We start from the raw sequence: 15,914 nt of genomic DNA, 5'->3' as shown, positions 1-15,914 counted from the left end.
CCGTGGAGAGAGGAGCCCACGCCAGAGCAGGTTTGCTGGCAGGACTTGTGACCCCGTGGGGGACCCATGCTGGAGCAGTTTGCTCCTGAAGGTCTGCACCCCGTGGGAGAGACCCACGCTGGAGCAGTTCGTGAAGGACTGTAGCCGGTGGGAGAGACTCACGTTGGAGAAGTTGGTGAAGGACTGTCTCCCGTGAGAGGGACCCCACGCTGGAGCAGGGGAAGGATGAGAGGAGTCCTCCCCCTGAGGATGAAGAAGCGGCAGAAACAACGTGTGATGAACTGACCGTAACACCCATTCCCCGTCCCTCTGTGCCGCTGAGGGGGGAGGAGGTGGAAGCCGGGAGTGAAGTTGAGCCCGGGAAGATGGGAGGGGTGGGGGGGAGGTGTTTTAAGATTTGGTTTTATTTCTCATTCCTCTACTCTGTTTTGCTTAGTAATAAATTAGATGAATTTTCTCTCTCGGTTCAGTCTGTTTTGCTCGTGACAATAATTAGTGAGTGATCTCTCCCTGTCCTTATCTCGACCCACAAGGTTTTCATTGTACTTTTTCTCCCCTGTCTAGTGAAGGAGGGGAGTGATGAGTGGCTCTGGTGGGCACCTGGCCCTCAGCCAGGGTCAACCCACCACATGGACTCTGCATGTTCTGTATTTCTTTACACACATTTGTATCTAAGTATATGTGTTCAGTCTCCTTCTCCTTTCTGTGTAATTAAATGATTTGCTGAGCATTTCTAGGCTAACCGTTGTTAACCTTTTTTAAGAAGGCTAAAGAGAACAGTAAGTCCAGATGCAGTACAGAAATACACATTTCTTACTGTACACATATTCTTTGTTCCTCATCCATTATTCAAACTGCTGTAGGAAAAGCTTGTATGTGTGACATGAGGCTAACAAAAACGTTGCAGAAGTCAGTATTTTCAGATCCTAGCATCTATTGTTTGGCACCTAAACCCATGTGAGTTGTTTTCTTCCTACTGTGGTAAACAGTCTCCTTTTCTCACCATTCTGTTAAACATTGCAGTCATGGAGAATAGCTGCCTCTCTAGGGGATGTGTATACTACAGTTTGTACCTCAAGCCCCAGAGTAAACATAAACATTTATGCTGTTATGTCAGTAATATAACCTCCCTACTCCAGCTGAGTATTCCCCTGATTATGCAGGCAAGAATCACATTAGCCCTTTCAGCCACAGCACCACACTGGGAGCTAGCAAGATCATGTTCAGCTGTTTTTAACTTGAAGGAACAGATTGTTGGAAAGTAACATGTCCTCAGCTTCCTTGATTTAGAGCCTGAGTAAGCCTCTGTGAAGTGAGAGTTTGGGGACTTCAGTGAGATCAAATGCAGCCATATTCTTGTCTAAATAGGAAATATTTAATGCAGTATTACAGTTTAGCTTGCCTACTTAACATCATTTTGGGATGTTCACTTCTCCTACCACTCTAGGTAGCTGATATAGTCACTGGAGTGAGCAGAAAGTAATTGATAATTAAGCAGATAATGGGTAATAGAAATGCACTGAAGAATACAAGCAATATTTCCATGTCTGTCCTTTTTCTACAGTACATTTTCTTTTTTGCTCTGTGACTTGATGCAGCCACTGCAACAGAAAAATGATCACGGAGCTTTAGTTTTATTAGAAGACGGAGGGCCAGGTTTTAGTGATGCTGTTCCCACAGCCAGTGCAAACTAGCCCCAAAGCTGCTGTAAGCAGTCTGGCGAGTTCATTACGGTGCAGAGGTGATCCAAAACTAAAAGTGAGTAGGGATTTTTCTCTCCTCATGCCTGAAGCTGGGAAAAACTGGCATTGCTCTAAGCTAACGTAAATGGCCAGTGTGTTGTTTTGCCAGGATTTTTTTACCTTGCAAGGGAAGAGAAGAGAGTTCAAATACTCTTCCTTTTTATAGTTTGATGAAAAGAAGACTTAAGATGTTTTGGTTTGTCTAAGGGCCCCAGTTAAAAAATAACAACATCAAAACTAAATTTATAATCTAACTCCTTGGTGGTGGGGAATGTTGTTACTAGCGTAAGCCAAGGGGGCATTATGCTTCTCTGATTCAACACAGAGCCTTATGCCCCCCTTTAAAACTGGTTGATATCATTGATAACTGCATATCAGCTGATGCCCAGTATCTCACCTACATTTTCCAGTTTTAGGCAGAGATATCACAGAAAAGAAAGAAAAAAATCTGACTTATTTATAACCTCTACCTTTCTTTTATCCACAGAACTAAAAATAATATCTCCATGTGCTGCTTCAGCAATGTAATGCTCTCCAGCCTGTCATGGTCCTAATTTTTTCTCACTACTTATTGTTTATTTATCCCTTCTCCCTAACTTGTAATATCTCAGGGCTTGAGTAGCCATGTAGTAAACTGCTTCAGGGAGTTGATCCACCTGAAGACTTACATCCTCTCCTTTCCTTTCCCCTTTCCTTTCCCCTTTCCTTTGCCCTTTCCTTTCCCCTCTCCTCTCCTCTCCTCTCCTCTCCTCTCCTCTCCTCTCCTCTCCTCTCCTCTCCTCTCCTCTCCTCTCCTCTCCTCTCCTCTCCTCTCCTCTCCTCTCCTCTCCTCTCCTCTCCTCTCCTCTCCTCTCCTCTCCTTTTTTTAATTTCTTCTTTCGCCAGGTGAATTTTCATCCATTCAGCACCCCACAATGCTTCAATACATGATAACAGAAGACATAGTGTCAGTGCAATGCAGAGGAGTGCACAGCTGGGGATGGAAAAGGCAACTGAGATCACAGCAGTCTCAATTTAGATTTGTTGCAATGATTATGGATATGCACCTTTCATTTCCTGAATTTAAGCTGCTGCTGAGAGAAGTGATCCCTGGGGAACTGTTCAGGAAGCTGGACAAAAATATTTTTAGCCAGACCAGTTCATCATGTAGCTACATAAACCTCTGTGTTGGCAGTTAGAAGGTGATGGCAGCTAGAGGCAAGAAACTGAGAGAAAGAGGGATACTTCTTCAGTGACAGTTCCAGTTTATTTCATCCTAAAGTGGTATTGAAACTTTGTATACTTTAATTAAAACTTTTTTTTAATTTAAAACACCCCAAAACCAAATCTAAAAAATCCAACAAAAATCTGCTTAGTTTTTTTAACTACTATAAAACAGCACATTACTCTTGTGTTCCTTGAAACCATGTGTGTTCAGACAACATTTACACTTTTCCAGAGGAATTTCACCCTGGCCATCCTTCACAACCTTCCCCCTTCTTCAGTCTCTCTTCTTTGCCTTCTCAATTCCTCTAGATGCACAGAATGCAAGAAATGATGCAGAAGAACAGAAGAATATAGAATCTATTTCTATGCTGTTATTATCTACTGATTTGCAAGATTTCAGGGCTGTTGGTCTTCAGTTCAGAGATAACCAATTTTGATTGTCTCTAATCGTATTAGTTGCTATTGAATACTATTCAAAACATGTATACATCTTACAATAAAGTGGAGATGACACCCAGTGCAAATCAAATGTGTGTAGAACTTGATAGCCAGATAGGAATATATCATTATTCTTGATAAGCTTCTATCAGACTTCCAAACCCCAAAGAATACAATTCCGTGCTTTATAAAGGATCACCATAAAAAGATGGCTTGTTGTTTTCTAAAATATTACACACCACTAAAAATATTGCTTTTTCTGAATTATGCCTAGGGCATTATAATAAACAGTAACATGGTTGAAACAAGATTTATCCTACATCCTTCAGGCTGAGCTCCTAAAATGAAACATAATTGATCAAATTATGTATTGTGAATAAATCAGACAAACATGGGAATTTTTCTTTAAAGAAATTTATTTCCTTTTATTTTCACTTTCTTAATTCCTTTAATGGAAGAAAATGGGAATATTCTTTAAGGTCCCCAATCTCAGAATTTTACCAAATATGTAATCATAAAATTGATTTTAACAGAAGTGTGTCCCTGATATATAAATTGGTTACAATCAGGAAATAGTTAACTAACATTGAAAAAGGAATTAAATTTCCTAATATGAACCCTGATACTGATACTAAGTCAATATACTTTTTCCATTTGAAAATTCGCAATTTCTGATGAAATGGGTGAATGTAAAGTAATATTAAAAGAGGTTTTCCCAGAAATTAAAAAGTTATGGTTAAAACTAACATGAAGACATGGAACTTTGCTATATTTTTCAAACCCTAACTAGGCGATTTAATATGCTTTTTCTCCTCGTTCTGTATCAGGTTTTGTACTCACTGGTGAAGCTTTTGCTTTTTGAGCTACTTTCTAATTCCTTTTGTCTATTATTAGAAAGTTTATGGTTTAATTAAGTTATGTTATTGATTAGCATGGAACAGTCTTCTAATATACTGCTTCTCTTAACTTACCTAAGTCTTTTACAGTTCACTTGATTTGTTATTTTTATTTAGTTACAAAACACTCTGTTGGCCTACAGCATCTTCTATTTTCACCAACATTCTTAGGTGAAGAAAACATCAAGCAGCATAAAACTAGAAGTACGTCTTTCATTACAGGGTCATCACTGGCATTTCAATAGCTACCAAAGGTTTCCAGCAATTTCTTTCTAACCAGGGAATAAAGTCACCAATATTTTACAGCTCTCATGCATACTTTATTGTGAAAATTAAATGTATCTTTTGTGCAAAAGCCCAATATAAAGCTCCTCATAACATCTGATATCTGCATCCTGGCTTTAGAGATAAAGGAACTGGACAGCATAGCCTACACATGAACATTGGAATATGAGTAAAAGGATGTGTGTGTGTAAAACAGTCTCTCAGCACAGCTGGGACACAAACCCCAGCTGTTTACTCAGGAACAGAGGGCCATACAGAGGCACAAGTGGCTTCTTGGCAGGTGTTTGGAAAGTCCCTCAAGGGGTCTTTTGGTTAGTAAATGTGTACATATAATCCCATAATCTTTGTCTGCATAGAGAAGCCACTACTGCCTTGGAGATGCTCCAAGGTATACCCTCCACTGTTGATGCTAGTGTGTGCTGGCAGCCTTGGACAGGTTCACCCAATTTTTATTGTTCTTCATGTATCTGTTCTTGTGCCTTCAGCAGGGCTAGAGTTTGGGACATTTTCACGTTACTCCTCACATATACTTTCCTTTTCTTTAGTCTTTTTTTGTATTACATAACAATTTCTCCCTCAACACCCGTAAGCATCTTATAGAAGACATTCACATAAACTTACACAGAAATGTCTTTTCTGACACTCCATGCAGCTTCAGGTTGGGAAAGCTGAGGAAGCCCCAGTAAGTCCATTTATGTTGAGGACATCACTATCCCTAGAGGCAGCTGAATCAGCCAGGGCAAGGTACCATTTTTTCTAGCGAATCACCATTGTCATCACACTGATTCACCATCTTCAAGCCTTTTTTTATGCCCTTGCTAACCAGTTCACATGATAATGCCTTGTTCCCTCTTTTGTGTTCATCTTGTTGCTCCACTGGTTGCTAGAGCTTCCTGTCAGTTAAGTAGGAAGCCCAGATAAGTCTGCCTTGCCCTCCAAGACTTTCTGCTGAGCATGCGCCTTCATGGGGTCATTTGTTGCCCTGTCATGGTTCACAACCCTGGTGAGTCTGTCTCATACTTCTTTCTCCTTTGCTGTGCTCCAAAGGTGTCCTTATGAACGGGTGTGCTCTGTCATAGTCACAACAAACTTTTTGGAACTCACTGGATTTCAAAGTATAGTTTTCTTGAAACTTATTCTTAGAAAATATCCTAACACATGTAAACGAGAACCATTCCTACATAAAAATGTTTATTAGTTATACAGATGTCTTCATTTTCTTCTCATCAATTTGTTTAGGGTTTTTGTTTAAAATGCCAATCTTGTACCTTTTCTTTTACACAGCAGGTAATCTAGGCTAGCTATTTTATATATTGTGCAATGCTTTCTTTTTTAAATTTGCACCTGCTTTAAGAAAAATAATAATTGAAAATATACATTTTCCTGACCTGTATTGAAGTACCTGAGCTACATATGCAAAACCCACTGAATTCTGAGCAACAACAGCTGAGCAAATAATTTGAAATAAATGCCTTATTTAATTAATCTTTTCTATTTGCAAAATGTCTATAGGCAAATCATTATTTCCTCACATTAATTCAGCATTCAGGTTTGCTCAACGGTTTTTCACTTGATTGATTGAATGAGTAACTGGGAACAGTTCAAAGTACCTGTATGTTGTTCAGTATTCAGCTTGGCTGGCAATTAAAAAGCTGTTTCTGATCTCTAAATCTTCCATAGTTCCTCCTTATCAATTATCTCTTTGTGGCCTGTGTATCACAATATCTGAGGACATTGCAATCTTATACGTACTTATTCTTATAGTTTATGAACTCAGGAATTCTTCCTTTTTTCTTCATTTTATGGATGAGGAGCAGCATATAGAAAGCCAGGGGTTTTTAAAGGTGCTTAGGCATAGTTCCACTAAACCAGAGAAGCAACATCTCATCTGTTGCCAGCTTACTTCCTGGAAAATTCAACAGCCAATAAATGTTTTGGCTCCCAGTATGACATAAAGAAGAGCCAAGTTCCTAAGGAATGGATTTTCAGAAACCTGCAAGCTAAGCAGGGTCTATGTCAGTTAGATATGAGACAAATCCATACAGAAGGCCATAAATAAAAGCCGTGACTTACAATTCTTCCATTCCAGTCATCCAGAAAACAATTGATCCAAGCAGCTTAGGTCTAAGGAACTAATGCTATTGAAAAAAATGAGGGCACATCAATCTCTAGTAAGTACTAGAGACGCATAAAATACCCACATCCCCCTTGGGGATTGGTGGGAAGCTACTTGTTGTTTCCAGATAGAATATGCCTTCTGTTTTTTAATAGGGACACCAAGGCCCTGTGAGGACACCAACAGGCCTTAATGTCCTTGACAAGCTTCACGCAGGGCATCCCTTCCCATGGTCCCTGGGACTCATGACAGCCCTGAGCCAGGAACCCAGTCCCTGCCTGAGCTATGTGGTAGATGTATCTGTTGGGGGTGTTGGTTGATAATAAAATCAACATGACCCAGCAATGTGTGTTTGCAGCCCAGAAAGCTAATCACATCCTGGGCTGCATCAAAAGAAGTGTGGCTAGCAGGTCAATGGAGGTGATTCTTCCCCTTTACTCCGCTCTCATGAGACCCCACCTGGAGTACTGTGTCCAGCTCCAGAAGCCAAGTATAAAAAGGACATGGAGAGCTGTTGGGGAAAGTCCAGATGAGGGCCACAAAGATGATCAGAGGGCTGGAGCACCTCTCCTATGAGGACAGGCTGAGAGAGTTGGGCTTGTTCAGCCTAGAGAAGAGAAAGCTCCAGGGACACCTTATAGAAGCCTTCCAGTACCTGAAGGGGGCCTACAAGAAAGCTGGAGAGGGACTGTTTGCAAGGGCATGTAGTGATAGAACAAGGGGAAATAGGTTTAAACTAAAGGAGATCTAGATTAGATATTTGAAGAAATTTTTTACTATAAGGGTGGTGAGGCACTGGAATAGGTTGCCCGGAGAAGTTGTGGATGCCTCCTCCCTGGAAGTGTTCAAGGCGAGGCTGGATGGGACTTTGGGCAACCTGGTCTAGTGGAGGGTCTCTTTGCCTATGGCAGGGGGGTTGGAACTAGGTGATCTGTAATGTCCTTTCCAACCAAACCATTCTATGATGCTATGATTCTATGATTTCCAGCCCTGCATTTGCCTCCATCTACTCTTGCTTCTCACTCCCTTGGCCCTGGTGCACCACATGCTGTGTTGGGGGCTCTTGACGGACCCCGTTACCAGACCTTGGTACTGCCTGTTGTGCTCAGATCTTGCGGGTCTGTGCCCTGGTGGTGAGGGCACTGCCCATACTGGGGTCACCCTTCCCTCCCACCTTGTGTCCTTGAACAATCGTGAGCAAATATCAGCAAAGCTGCAATATACAACTGTCTGAGAACTGATAAGTCAACAGCTTTGCTTAGGACAAAAAAGTACACTGACATGTCCTTTTTCTTCTCCCCCTTCTTCCTACTCACTGCATTCTTTAATTGTTAATGCTGTCATATTTAAAAAGCTCAGAAAGTAACCAGTTTTCTGGAACAACTTTCCCCAGGGTAGGGAGAGCAAAAATCTTACCTGGCTCTTCTAAAGGTATATCCATGAACAAAACTGAGATTTCTACTTGGCTGAACTGGCCTAGAGAACTAGATTGTCTACCATTTCCAAGCCAGATTCCAGTGGGTTTTATGCAATTTTTTCAAAGATATTAATTAGATAATTATAAATTATCCACAGCAGGAAATGGAGTTTGGAGTTCTGAAAGTATTTAGGAATTCAGCTAGCACTGTGTGTATACTTTGAACAAGAAAAGTCTGGAGATGTGGGACAACAGAGAGACATTGCTTATAGCAGGAATTCATCTTGTTCAACCTTGAGCATAGGATTGAAATCAGTTTAAGAAATTAAAATTTGAATGTTGACATTTAGATGTCTCCTTGAAATTTTATATGTTTACTTAAGCCTAAATCTGGAAAACTTATTCAAACTGAGGTAGGACTTCATGATTTTGGAGGGACGGTGGTGGGGGGTTTTTGTTGTAGTTTGTTTGGTTTGTATTTTTCTTTATGATCTACAAAAAGCAAAAAGGAGTTAGCGTTCCTGTAGTCCACACAGGTGGCGTGTATTGTTTTACAAATACTTTCATTTTCTTAGCTTGACAGCAATATACGCTTATTTAGAGAAGAAAAGTGCTTGTCAGCTTTTTTAATTTTATTTTTGGTGATGCAGTTAATTGTACAAATTTGTTGTTGTTCTTTTTATGTTCAGTGAGGCCTGATGAATAGAAGCTGGAAAGACTCCCTTTATGTTCACATCTTTATCTTGAGGGGCTAAGATGAGCAAATGTATAGATGTTATTAAAGAACTGTCTTGTTTATAACCCTATTGATAATTCCATACTTTTTCAAATAAATATCTTTCCACTCACTATTAACAAAGCTAGAGATCTTAAAATTATTCAATAAAGAAAACAAAAATAATTTAATTTCATTGAAGATAGGGATGAATTGATGACTCAGTAGACAAATTGCAGTGACTCCAAATAAAATATTGTCTTATGAATAAACCACAATCTTTCAGAATCCCTCAAATCAATAGATGTCATATTTCTTTGTCAAAGGTTGGGTTTCAAGAATGTATAATTCATTGCAAAGACTACTTTTGAAACAATCTTTGACATACACAAGAATGAAAATGTGATAAACATTTCAATATCAAATACAAGCTTGTACAATTACTTGGAAACATAGGTCCAAATTTGCATATGAGATTCCAATGAATTGCCCAATTAAATATTTTTCAGGGCATGTGAAAGAAAGAAAAAGAAGCCTTAAATAAATCATGATGTTTTGGATAACTGCTGTAAAGTCGTTACAATTCTAGCGCTTTATCTGCCTGTGGTGATTTTATCCTGTGATTCTAAATTTGTACTTCAGAGAGATTATTGTCTTACAACTGATCCATTTTTCTTCCCTGAAAATATTGAGATACTTCCTTGCTTAGGTTTTCCAAAGATCTCTATTGTTCTTGTTCTGTTGTTCAAAAATGTAAAGACAATAGGAAGTCACTGTAATGAATCAACTGAAGATTCCCTGCAGTAATTTAATTTCATGGGTGTCCTGAATCTTGTAATGTGAAGTTTACACTGTGAATTCTTTCTTCCTAGTAAATCTGAAGAAAAAAAAAGTGAAACATGGCTTTACAGCAAGTAGGTTTTGCAACTCAGGTTCCTGAGCAGAACTTTTCCCTTTTATTTTACATGTCATTTTGAGACTTGGTGGTTGTATACTTAGCTGATTTTTGAAGAGTCTTCCTTGAGGAATCCAGTTCTTCATATGCATCATGAAGGAAACCTGAACTTAATGATTCTTAGGATTTTATTATTTTCTTAGTAGTATTAATTAATCTACATGGTATTTTTCTCTAAGTAAGTAAGTATCCTGTTTTCTGGATCAGTAAAGTGCTTTTTTTGTTACCTCATAAACATGTTGTGAAATAACTAGATGAAGATAATGCAGTGATTTCTACAACAATGACACCTATGTAAAAATATGACAGAGAAAAAAGAGACATTTAGTCACCGTTATTGTGAGAATTTTTTAATTTTAGGTTTCTACTACTATGTATAGGCATTATAACTTTGTATTGTTTAATACTAATCATGTCTGCTAAAAGAATACAGGAAGAAAAAGAAGCAAAGAGGCAACAAAGCTCTTAGAACTACTCAGTTATAAAGCCTATTTGTTAGATATAAATTACCAGCTCTATCTACAGTTACTGATTTCTCCAGATCTGAAAGATTTTCAATATCATTAGACAGGGATTTGTAATTATGAAAAGAAAATCTTAGTTACAAAAATTTGTCCTAGTTTAAAATCCTATATTAGTTTCTTTCTGCTCTAGTGATGCTGAGCATACACAGGTGGTTTGGGAGCAGGTCAGATGGCTAAACATTACCTTAACCACTTAGGGATATCTCAAGTTCTCTGAGACATGTCAAATCTGGGACCTTCACCAAAGAGAGGTGAATACTTTACCAAATCTATGAGAGACTCTCACTGCCCTTGGCTGGTACCTTAAGGCTGGGTGAGATACTTCATCTCAAAAGGTGATTTAAGTGATTGAATTGAGCTCCTTCATTCTCTCACAAAGTCTGGAGAAATATTTGAATCATAGGGCATAAGAATCTCCCCTATTGTTGAATGTTGAAGCAAATGTTGAACTTTGAGATTAAAAAAGAGAGAAAACAAAAATTCAATTTTTTCACTTGTATCAAAACGTCTGAAAAGTGTATGTGGGCCCACATTTGCTTGATCCTTTAGCCTTCATATAAGAAGTTGTAGGATCACCACCTTAATCTGTGTGAAGCCCAAAGGATGTCATCATTAGAGCATTCACTATTGTCTTTATCCCACAATCCAGTGTGCAGCATCATCTAAGTTTAGAAAAAGAATGTTTCGGGTAATAGTGGGAATTTTTAAAGTATTCTGTAAGTAGGGAGACATCGCTGTTTCTCTGAGAGACACAAAGATATGTACAAATTGCTGCTAACAGGAATTCTCCTTATCCCTCCACTGTGAAGAACCAGTCCACACAGACTGTCACAACTTGCAGAGATGAGGACAGACTGGCAATGGCAGATGAGGAAAGTTGCCTGGTGGAAAGTTGGCTGCAGGAACAGGTAGATTCAATTAGAAGTTCACCTGTTCAATTTCTTACAATTCCACTGGCTGTTATAATTTACCATCTTTTCGCACCGTATTCATGTCAACATTCATCCCAGTTATTTTAGCTACAGACTTGTCAGTCAGCTAGGAAGTAAGAGACAGTTATCTTCATTTGTGCTCAAAGAACCTCAGTACTTAATTTGTTTACAGGCTTTGGAGCATCTTGAGATTTAAATACATACCCTTAGCTAGTATCTGCATTTTAACACACAAGATGATTGTGAAATTTGGACTAGACAGGGTTGAAAAGCCCAGGGTATGTGGGGAGACCCTTACAGCACACATAAGGGCTTTTAGAATGTGCTGTACTGAAGAGGCATGGAGGATGAAAGGCTGAAAGAAGCATTGTGAGTGTAGTACCTACTTCTCAGCCTTCTACTTCAGTCTTTATCTTGCAACATCCATCATAATGTCTGAGTGCTAGTCATAAAGAGTAGACCACACATGGAAGGGATGATAATTTGCTGAGTGCCTGCAATGCCCTTTGGAGACAATAAGTGGCTTGAATACTTTGCACTAGTTAAGTGAAAGAAACATCGTGCACTGCACTTCAGTAGCAATTGCTGTGGCACAAGATTTTCAAGATAATTCTGTACCACAGTGGGAAGGTGCATTTGACAGTATGATTTAGAAGTTTATTCTTCCCCAAATCCCTGATGTACCCTGATGTACAAATAAAAAGAGAATTTGTATTCTCACTGATAATACTGACAGGGCTTTGGTATGCAACATAGTCATATCTTGTAGTCTTGTTCTGTATCTTTTGATATATGGTTGCAGTGGGTTGACCCTGGCTGCATACCACGTGCCCACCAAGCCACTCTGTCACTCCCCTCCTCAAATGGACAGTGGAGAGAAAATGTAATGAAAGGCTCGTGGGTCAAGATAGGGACAGGGAGAGATTGTTCATCAATTACTGTCATGGGCAAACCAGACTCAACTCGGGAAAATTAATTTACTTTATTACTAATCAAAATCAGAGTAAGAAAATAAGAAAAATGAAGTCTTAAAACACCTTCCCTCCACCCCTCCCTTCTTCCCGAGCTCAGCTTCACTCCCGAATTCTCTACTTCCTCCCCTCCAGTGGTGCAGGGAGACAGGGAATGGGGGTTGCAGTCAGTTCATCACATATCGTCTCTGTTGCTCCTTCCTCCTCAGAGGGAGGACTCCTCACACTCTGCCCCTGCTCCAGCGTGGGTCCCTTCCACAGGGAGCAGACATTCAGTAGCAAACTGCTCCAGCGTGGGTCCCCCACAGGGTCACAGGTCCTGTCAGCAAACCTGCTCTGGCGTGGGCTCCTCCACAGGACCACAGATCCTGCCAGGAGCCTGCTCCAGCGTGGGCATCCCATGGGGTCACAGCTGCCTTTGAGCATCTACCTGCTCCAGCATGGGGTCCTCCACGGGCTGCAGGGGGATATCTGCTCCATCATCATCCTCCATGGGCTGCAGGGGGACAGCCTGCCTCACCATGGTCTTCACCACGGGCTGCAGGAGAATCTCTGCCCTGGCACCTGGAGCACCTCCTCCCCCTTCTTCTTCACTGAGCTGGGTGTTTGCAGGGTTGTTTCTCTCACATATTCTCACTCTTTCCAGCTGCAGTTGTGCAGGCTTTTTTCCCCCTTCTTAACTATGTTACCCCAGAGCTGCTACCATCATCGCTGATGGGCTCGGCCTTGACCAGTGGTGGGTCTGTCTTGGAGCCGGCTGGCATTGGCTCTGTTGGACATGGGGGAAGTTTCTAGCTGCTTCTCACAGAAATTACACCTGTAGCCTCCCCACTGCCAAAACCTCACCGTGCAAACCCAATGCAATGGTATATTCTGTAAAGATTCACATAACTATCCGATGCCCTCTATTTACCTGAATTGAAAAGCTATTATTGTATCTAATGTGAATCTGATTCCAGTTTCTGAAGCAGCAGAAAACAAAACAATACAAGCAAACAAACAAAAATCCCTTCACTCTCTTTATCAATTCTGGAATCAGTAAAAAATTAAATGAAATCATCATTTTTTGTAAATCTCTGATTTATAAGCCAATGTAATTCTTCAAATTTACTGGCTCTTGTGGGTTAACCCCAATGAGCAGCTAAGTACCACACAGCTGCTCATTCACTTTCCCTCCCACATCCCCAGTGGAATGGGGGAAGAGGAAAAGAAGAGTAAAAGCAACAAAACTTGGGGATCAAGATTTAAAAAAAAAAGAAAAAAGAAAATAATAAAGTTTAATAGGTGAAGGGTAAGTGGAAGAAGAGAGAAATAAAACAAAACAAAGCAAGTGATGCAAAAGGCAATCACTCACCACTTCCCATGGGTAGGCCTATGCCCAGTGAGTTCCTGAGGAAAAGGTGGCTAACCCCCTTAAAGCCCTCTCTTCTCCCTTTTGTTGCTGAGGATGACGTTATGTGGTATGGAGTATCTATTTGATTAGTTCAGATCACCTGCCTGGTTGTGTGTCCTCCCAACAGATTGTGCACTCCTCACTCTGTTCACTAGTGCTTTTGTCTGTTTCTGGAAACATTAAACGTGTCTACATTGTGGTCTCAGGCTTGCACTACAACAGCAAAAAATGACAGAAGGAAGTGGTGACACAGATTCATTTAAAATGCGGAATTTAACTGATGGAGTCACTTTAAATAGTGAATCTGACTATCTTCTATACAACAATCTGAAAAATTGTACAAGAAATGAGAATTATGAAGTTACCTAAATAGATGTGGTTCATTTGAACTTTCTATCTATGCATCTTCTGGAGTCTAGTAATGAACAAAAATTTAGTTTCCAACTTCTCTTCAGTCAGTATATTGTATGAGAGCCTTTACTCTGAATAAGGTGAAGCAGGGACTCAAAGCAAAGACTGGAACCGAAGTTATATTCTATGCTAGGTCAATGTCCATGAATAATCATTGTGGTCTCATTTTCAAGGGAAAAAAGGAGAAGATTTCATTACAGAATTCTCTTGATAATTTAAGGGTTATTACACTAATATATTCTTCCTCCTTCTTCACTTCCATCTAAGTGCTGATATTACTATATGTACTTTCTGCACATCTCAAATTTACATGTTTTCTCCTCCTGTAGCAGTATGCAACAGATCTATGAAAACAGAAACAGTTAAACAAAACAATAGAGCACATTTTGGTTGAAAGAATTTATCTTCAGGTTTGTGATCAATAAAATAAAATTGAAATATAAGTGACTAAGGGATGAGCTGAGAGATGAATGATGTTTTGTTTTTTTTCAACCCGCATTTACCTGCTGCAAACACATGAAATGGAATATCTGCCCCTTCTGTTACAACGTCCTTGTGTGTATGTCCTTGGTGCACGGTGGGGAAATATCAAAGTTAGTTCTAATTTAGCTAACCGGGTTACTGGAAAACACATTCTTTCTGCAGCATGTTTATTCAATCCAGTCCCTAGATGTAAACCGTGCTGGATTAGCTTTACTGCACACGGCATAATGCAGAAAGGCATATCCAAAGAGGGTAGGAGACCACTGCATAGGGAGGAATCATCTCTTCCTTCCAGGTTACACTAATTTCATCTGTTCATTATTCATAGTGCATTGGCCTGATTTTTCTTTAAACAAGTTTTGTTCAAGCTCTGGTCCATGGGTTTCTGTAGAGTCTCTTTTGATTTACCCCAATGTCAATGAAAGAAGGATAAGGTTACATAGCTCTCATGAGACACCTAGTCAAAAGATGTAATAATAGAGACAAATGGATGCATTGTTTTATGGCTGTTACTATGTCACCAGAAAAGGGCTTTGAGTCAACTCAGATAACGCTATTGTGAGAGGAAGAAAACCTCTGTATCTTGATACAGCTTTACTTGAAAAGGAAATAAAATTGCTTTATAAATCTCCCATTGCCAAAACCAAAACTACAGAAAGAGAATCTACAAATATCTGCTCACAGTTCACCATCAAATTACTGTGGGTGACCATGTTTACTTTCTCCAGGAGATGTCAGTCAAGACACTGGTAAATGTACATTTCAGAAGTTTGCACTAAGAACACAATCAGAATGAACTGTGACAAAAAGCTCTGTTCACTCCAAAAATACCTTGGCCTTTTTTAATAACGTTACTGCAACATGTATGTGTCAGGAGTGAGGAGCATAGTTTTCAGTTTTGTTCCTCTGTAAAATACACTTGTTTGCACCAGTCCATTAATGAGTCATCATTTATTTACATCCACAAGAGAGCGATGCTCTGAAAGAGATCAAATTCTGAAGAGGGAGATTTGGGGAAAAGGACAATTCATACAGGAGTTATTGCAGCCTGAAGGAAACAGATACTGCTGGCAATTTACTACATATGCAATTTACATATCAATTTATGCCACTGTTGCATTAAAAGAAGTAGCCTATAAATATCTAATAGTGTTTCATGTTACCAGGCATTCAAATCAGACTCAGCAAACACTTTGAGACAGAAACCAGATCTTTTTGCTTCTGAACACAAGGCAAGGCAAGGAAAAAGAGAATGAGAAGGGGAAGGAGAAGGGGAAGGAAAAAAAGGGGGGAAATAGGGGAAAATGGGGGAAAAAAAGGAGAAGAGGAAAAAAAAGAAAAAGGAAAAAAGGGGTATGAAATACTGAACTGCAAGAAGACAAATATGGTTATGGATTTTTTTTCTTCTCTTGTAGCTTCCTCAGTGCTCT

Source organism: Balearica regulorum, chromosome 1 (assembly GCF_011004875.1).
Source record: "Balearica regulorum gibbericeps isolate bBalReg1 chromosome 1, bBalReg1.pri, whole genome shotgun sequence".
Taxonomy (NCBI): domain Eukaryota; kingdom Metazoa; phylum Chordata; class Aves; order Gruiformes; family Gruidae; genus Balearica; species Balearica regulorum.
Note: the sequence above shows the minus strand (reverse complement) of the source record.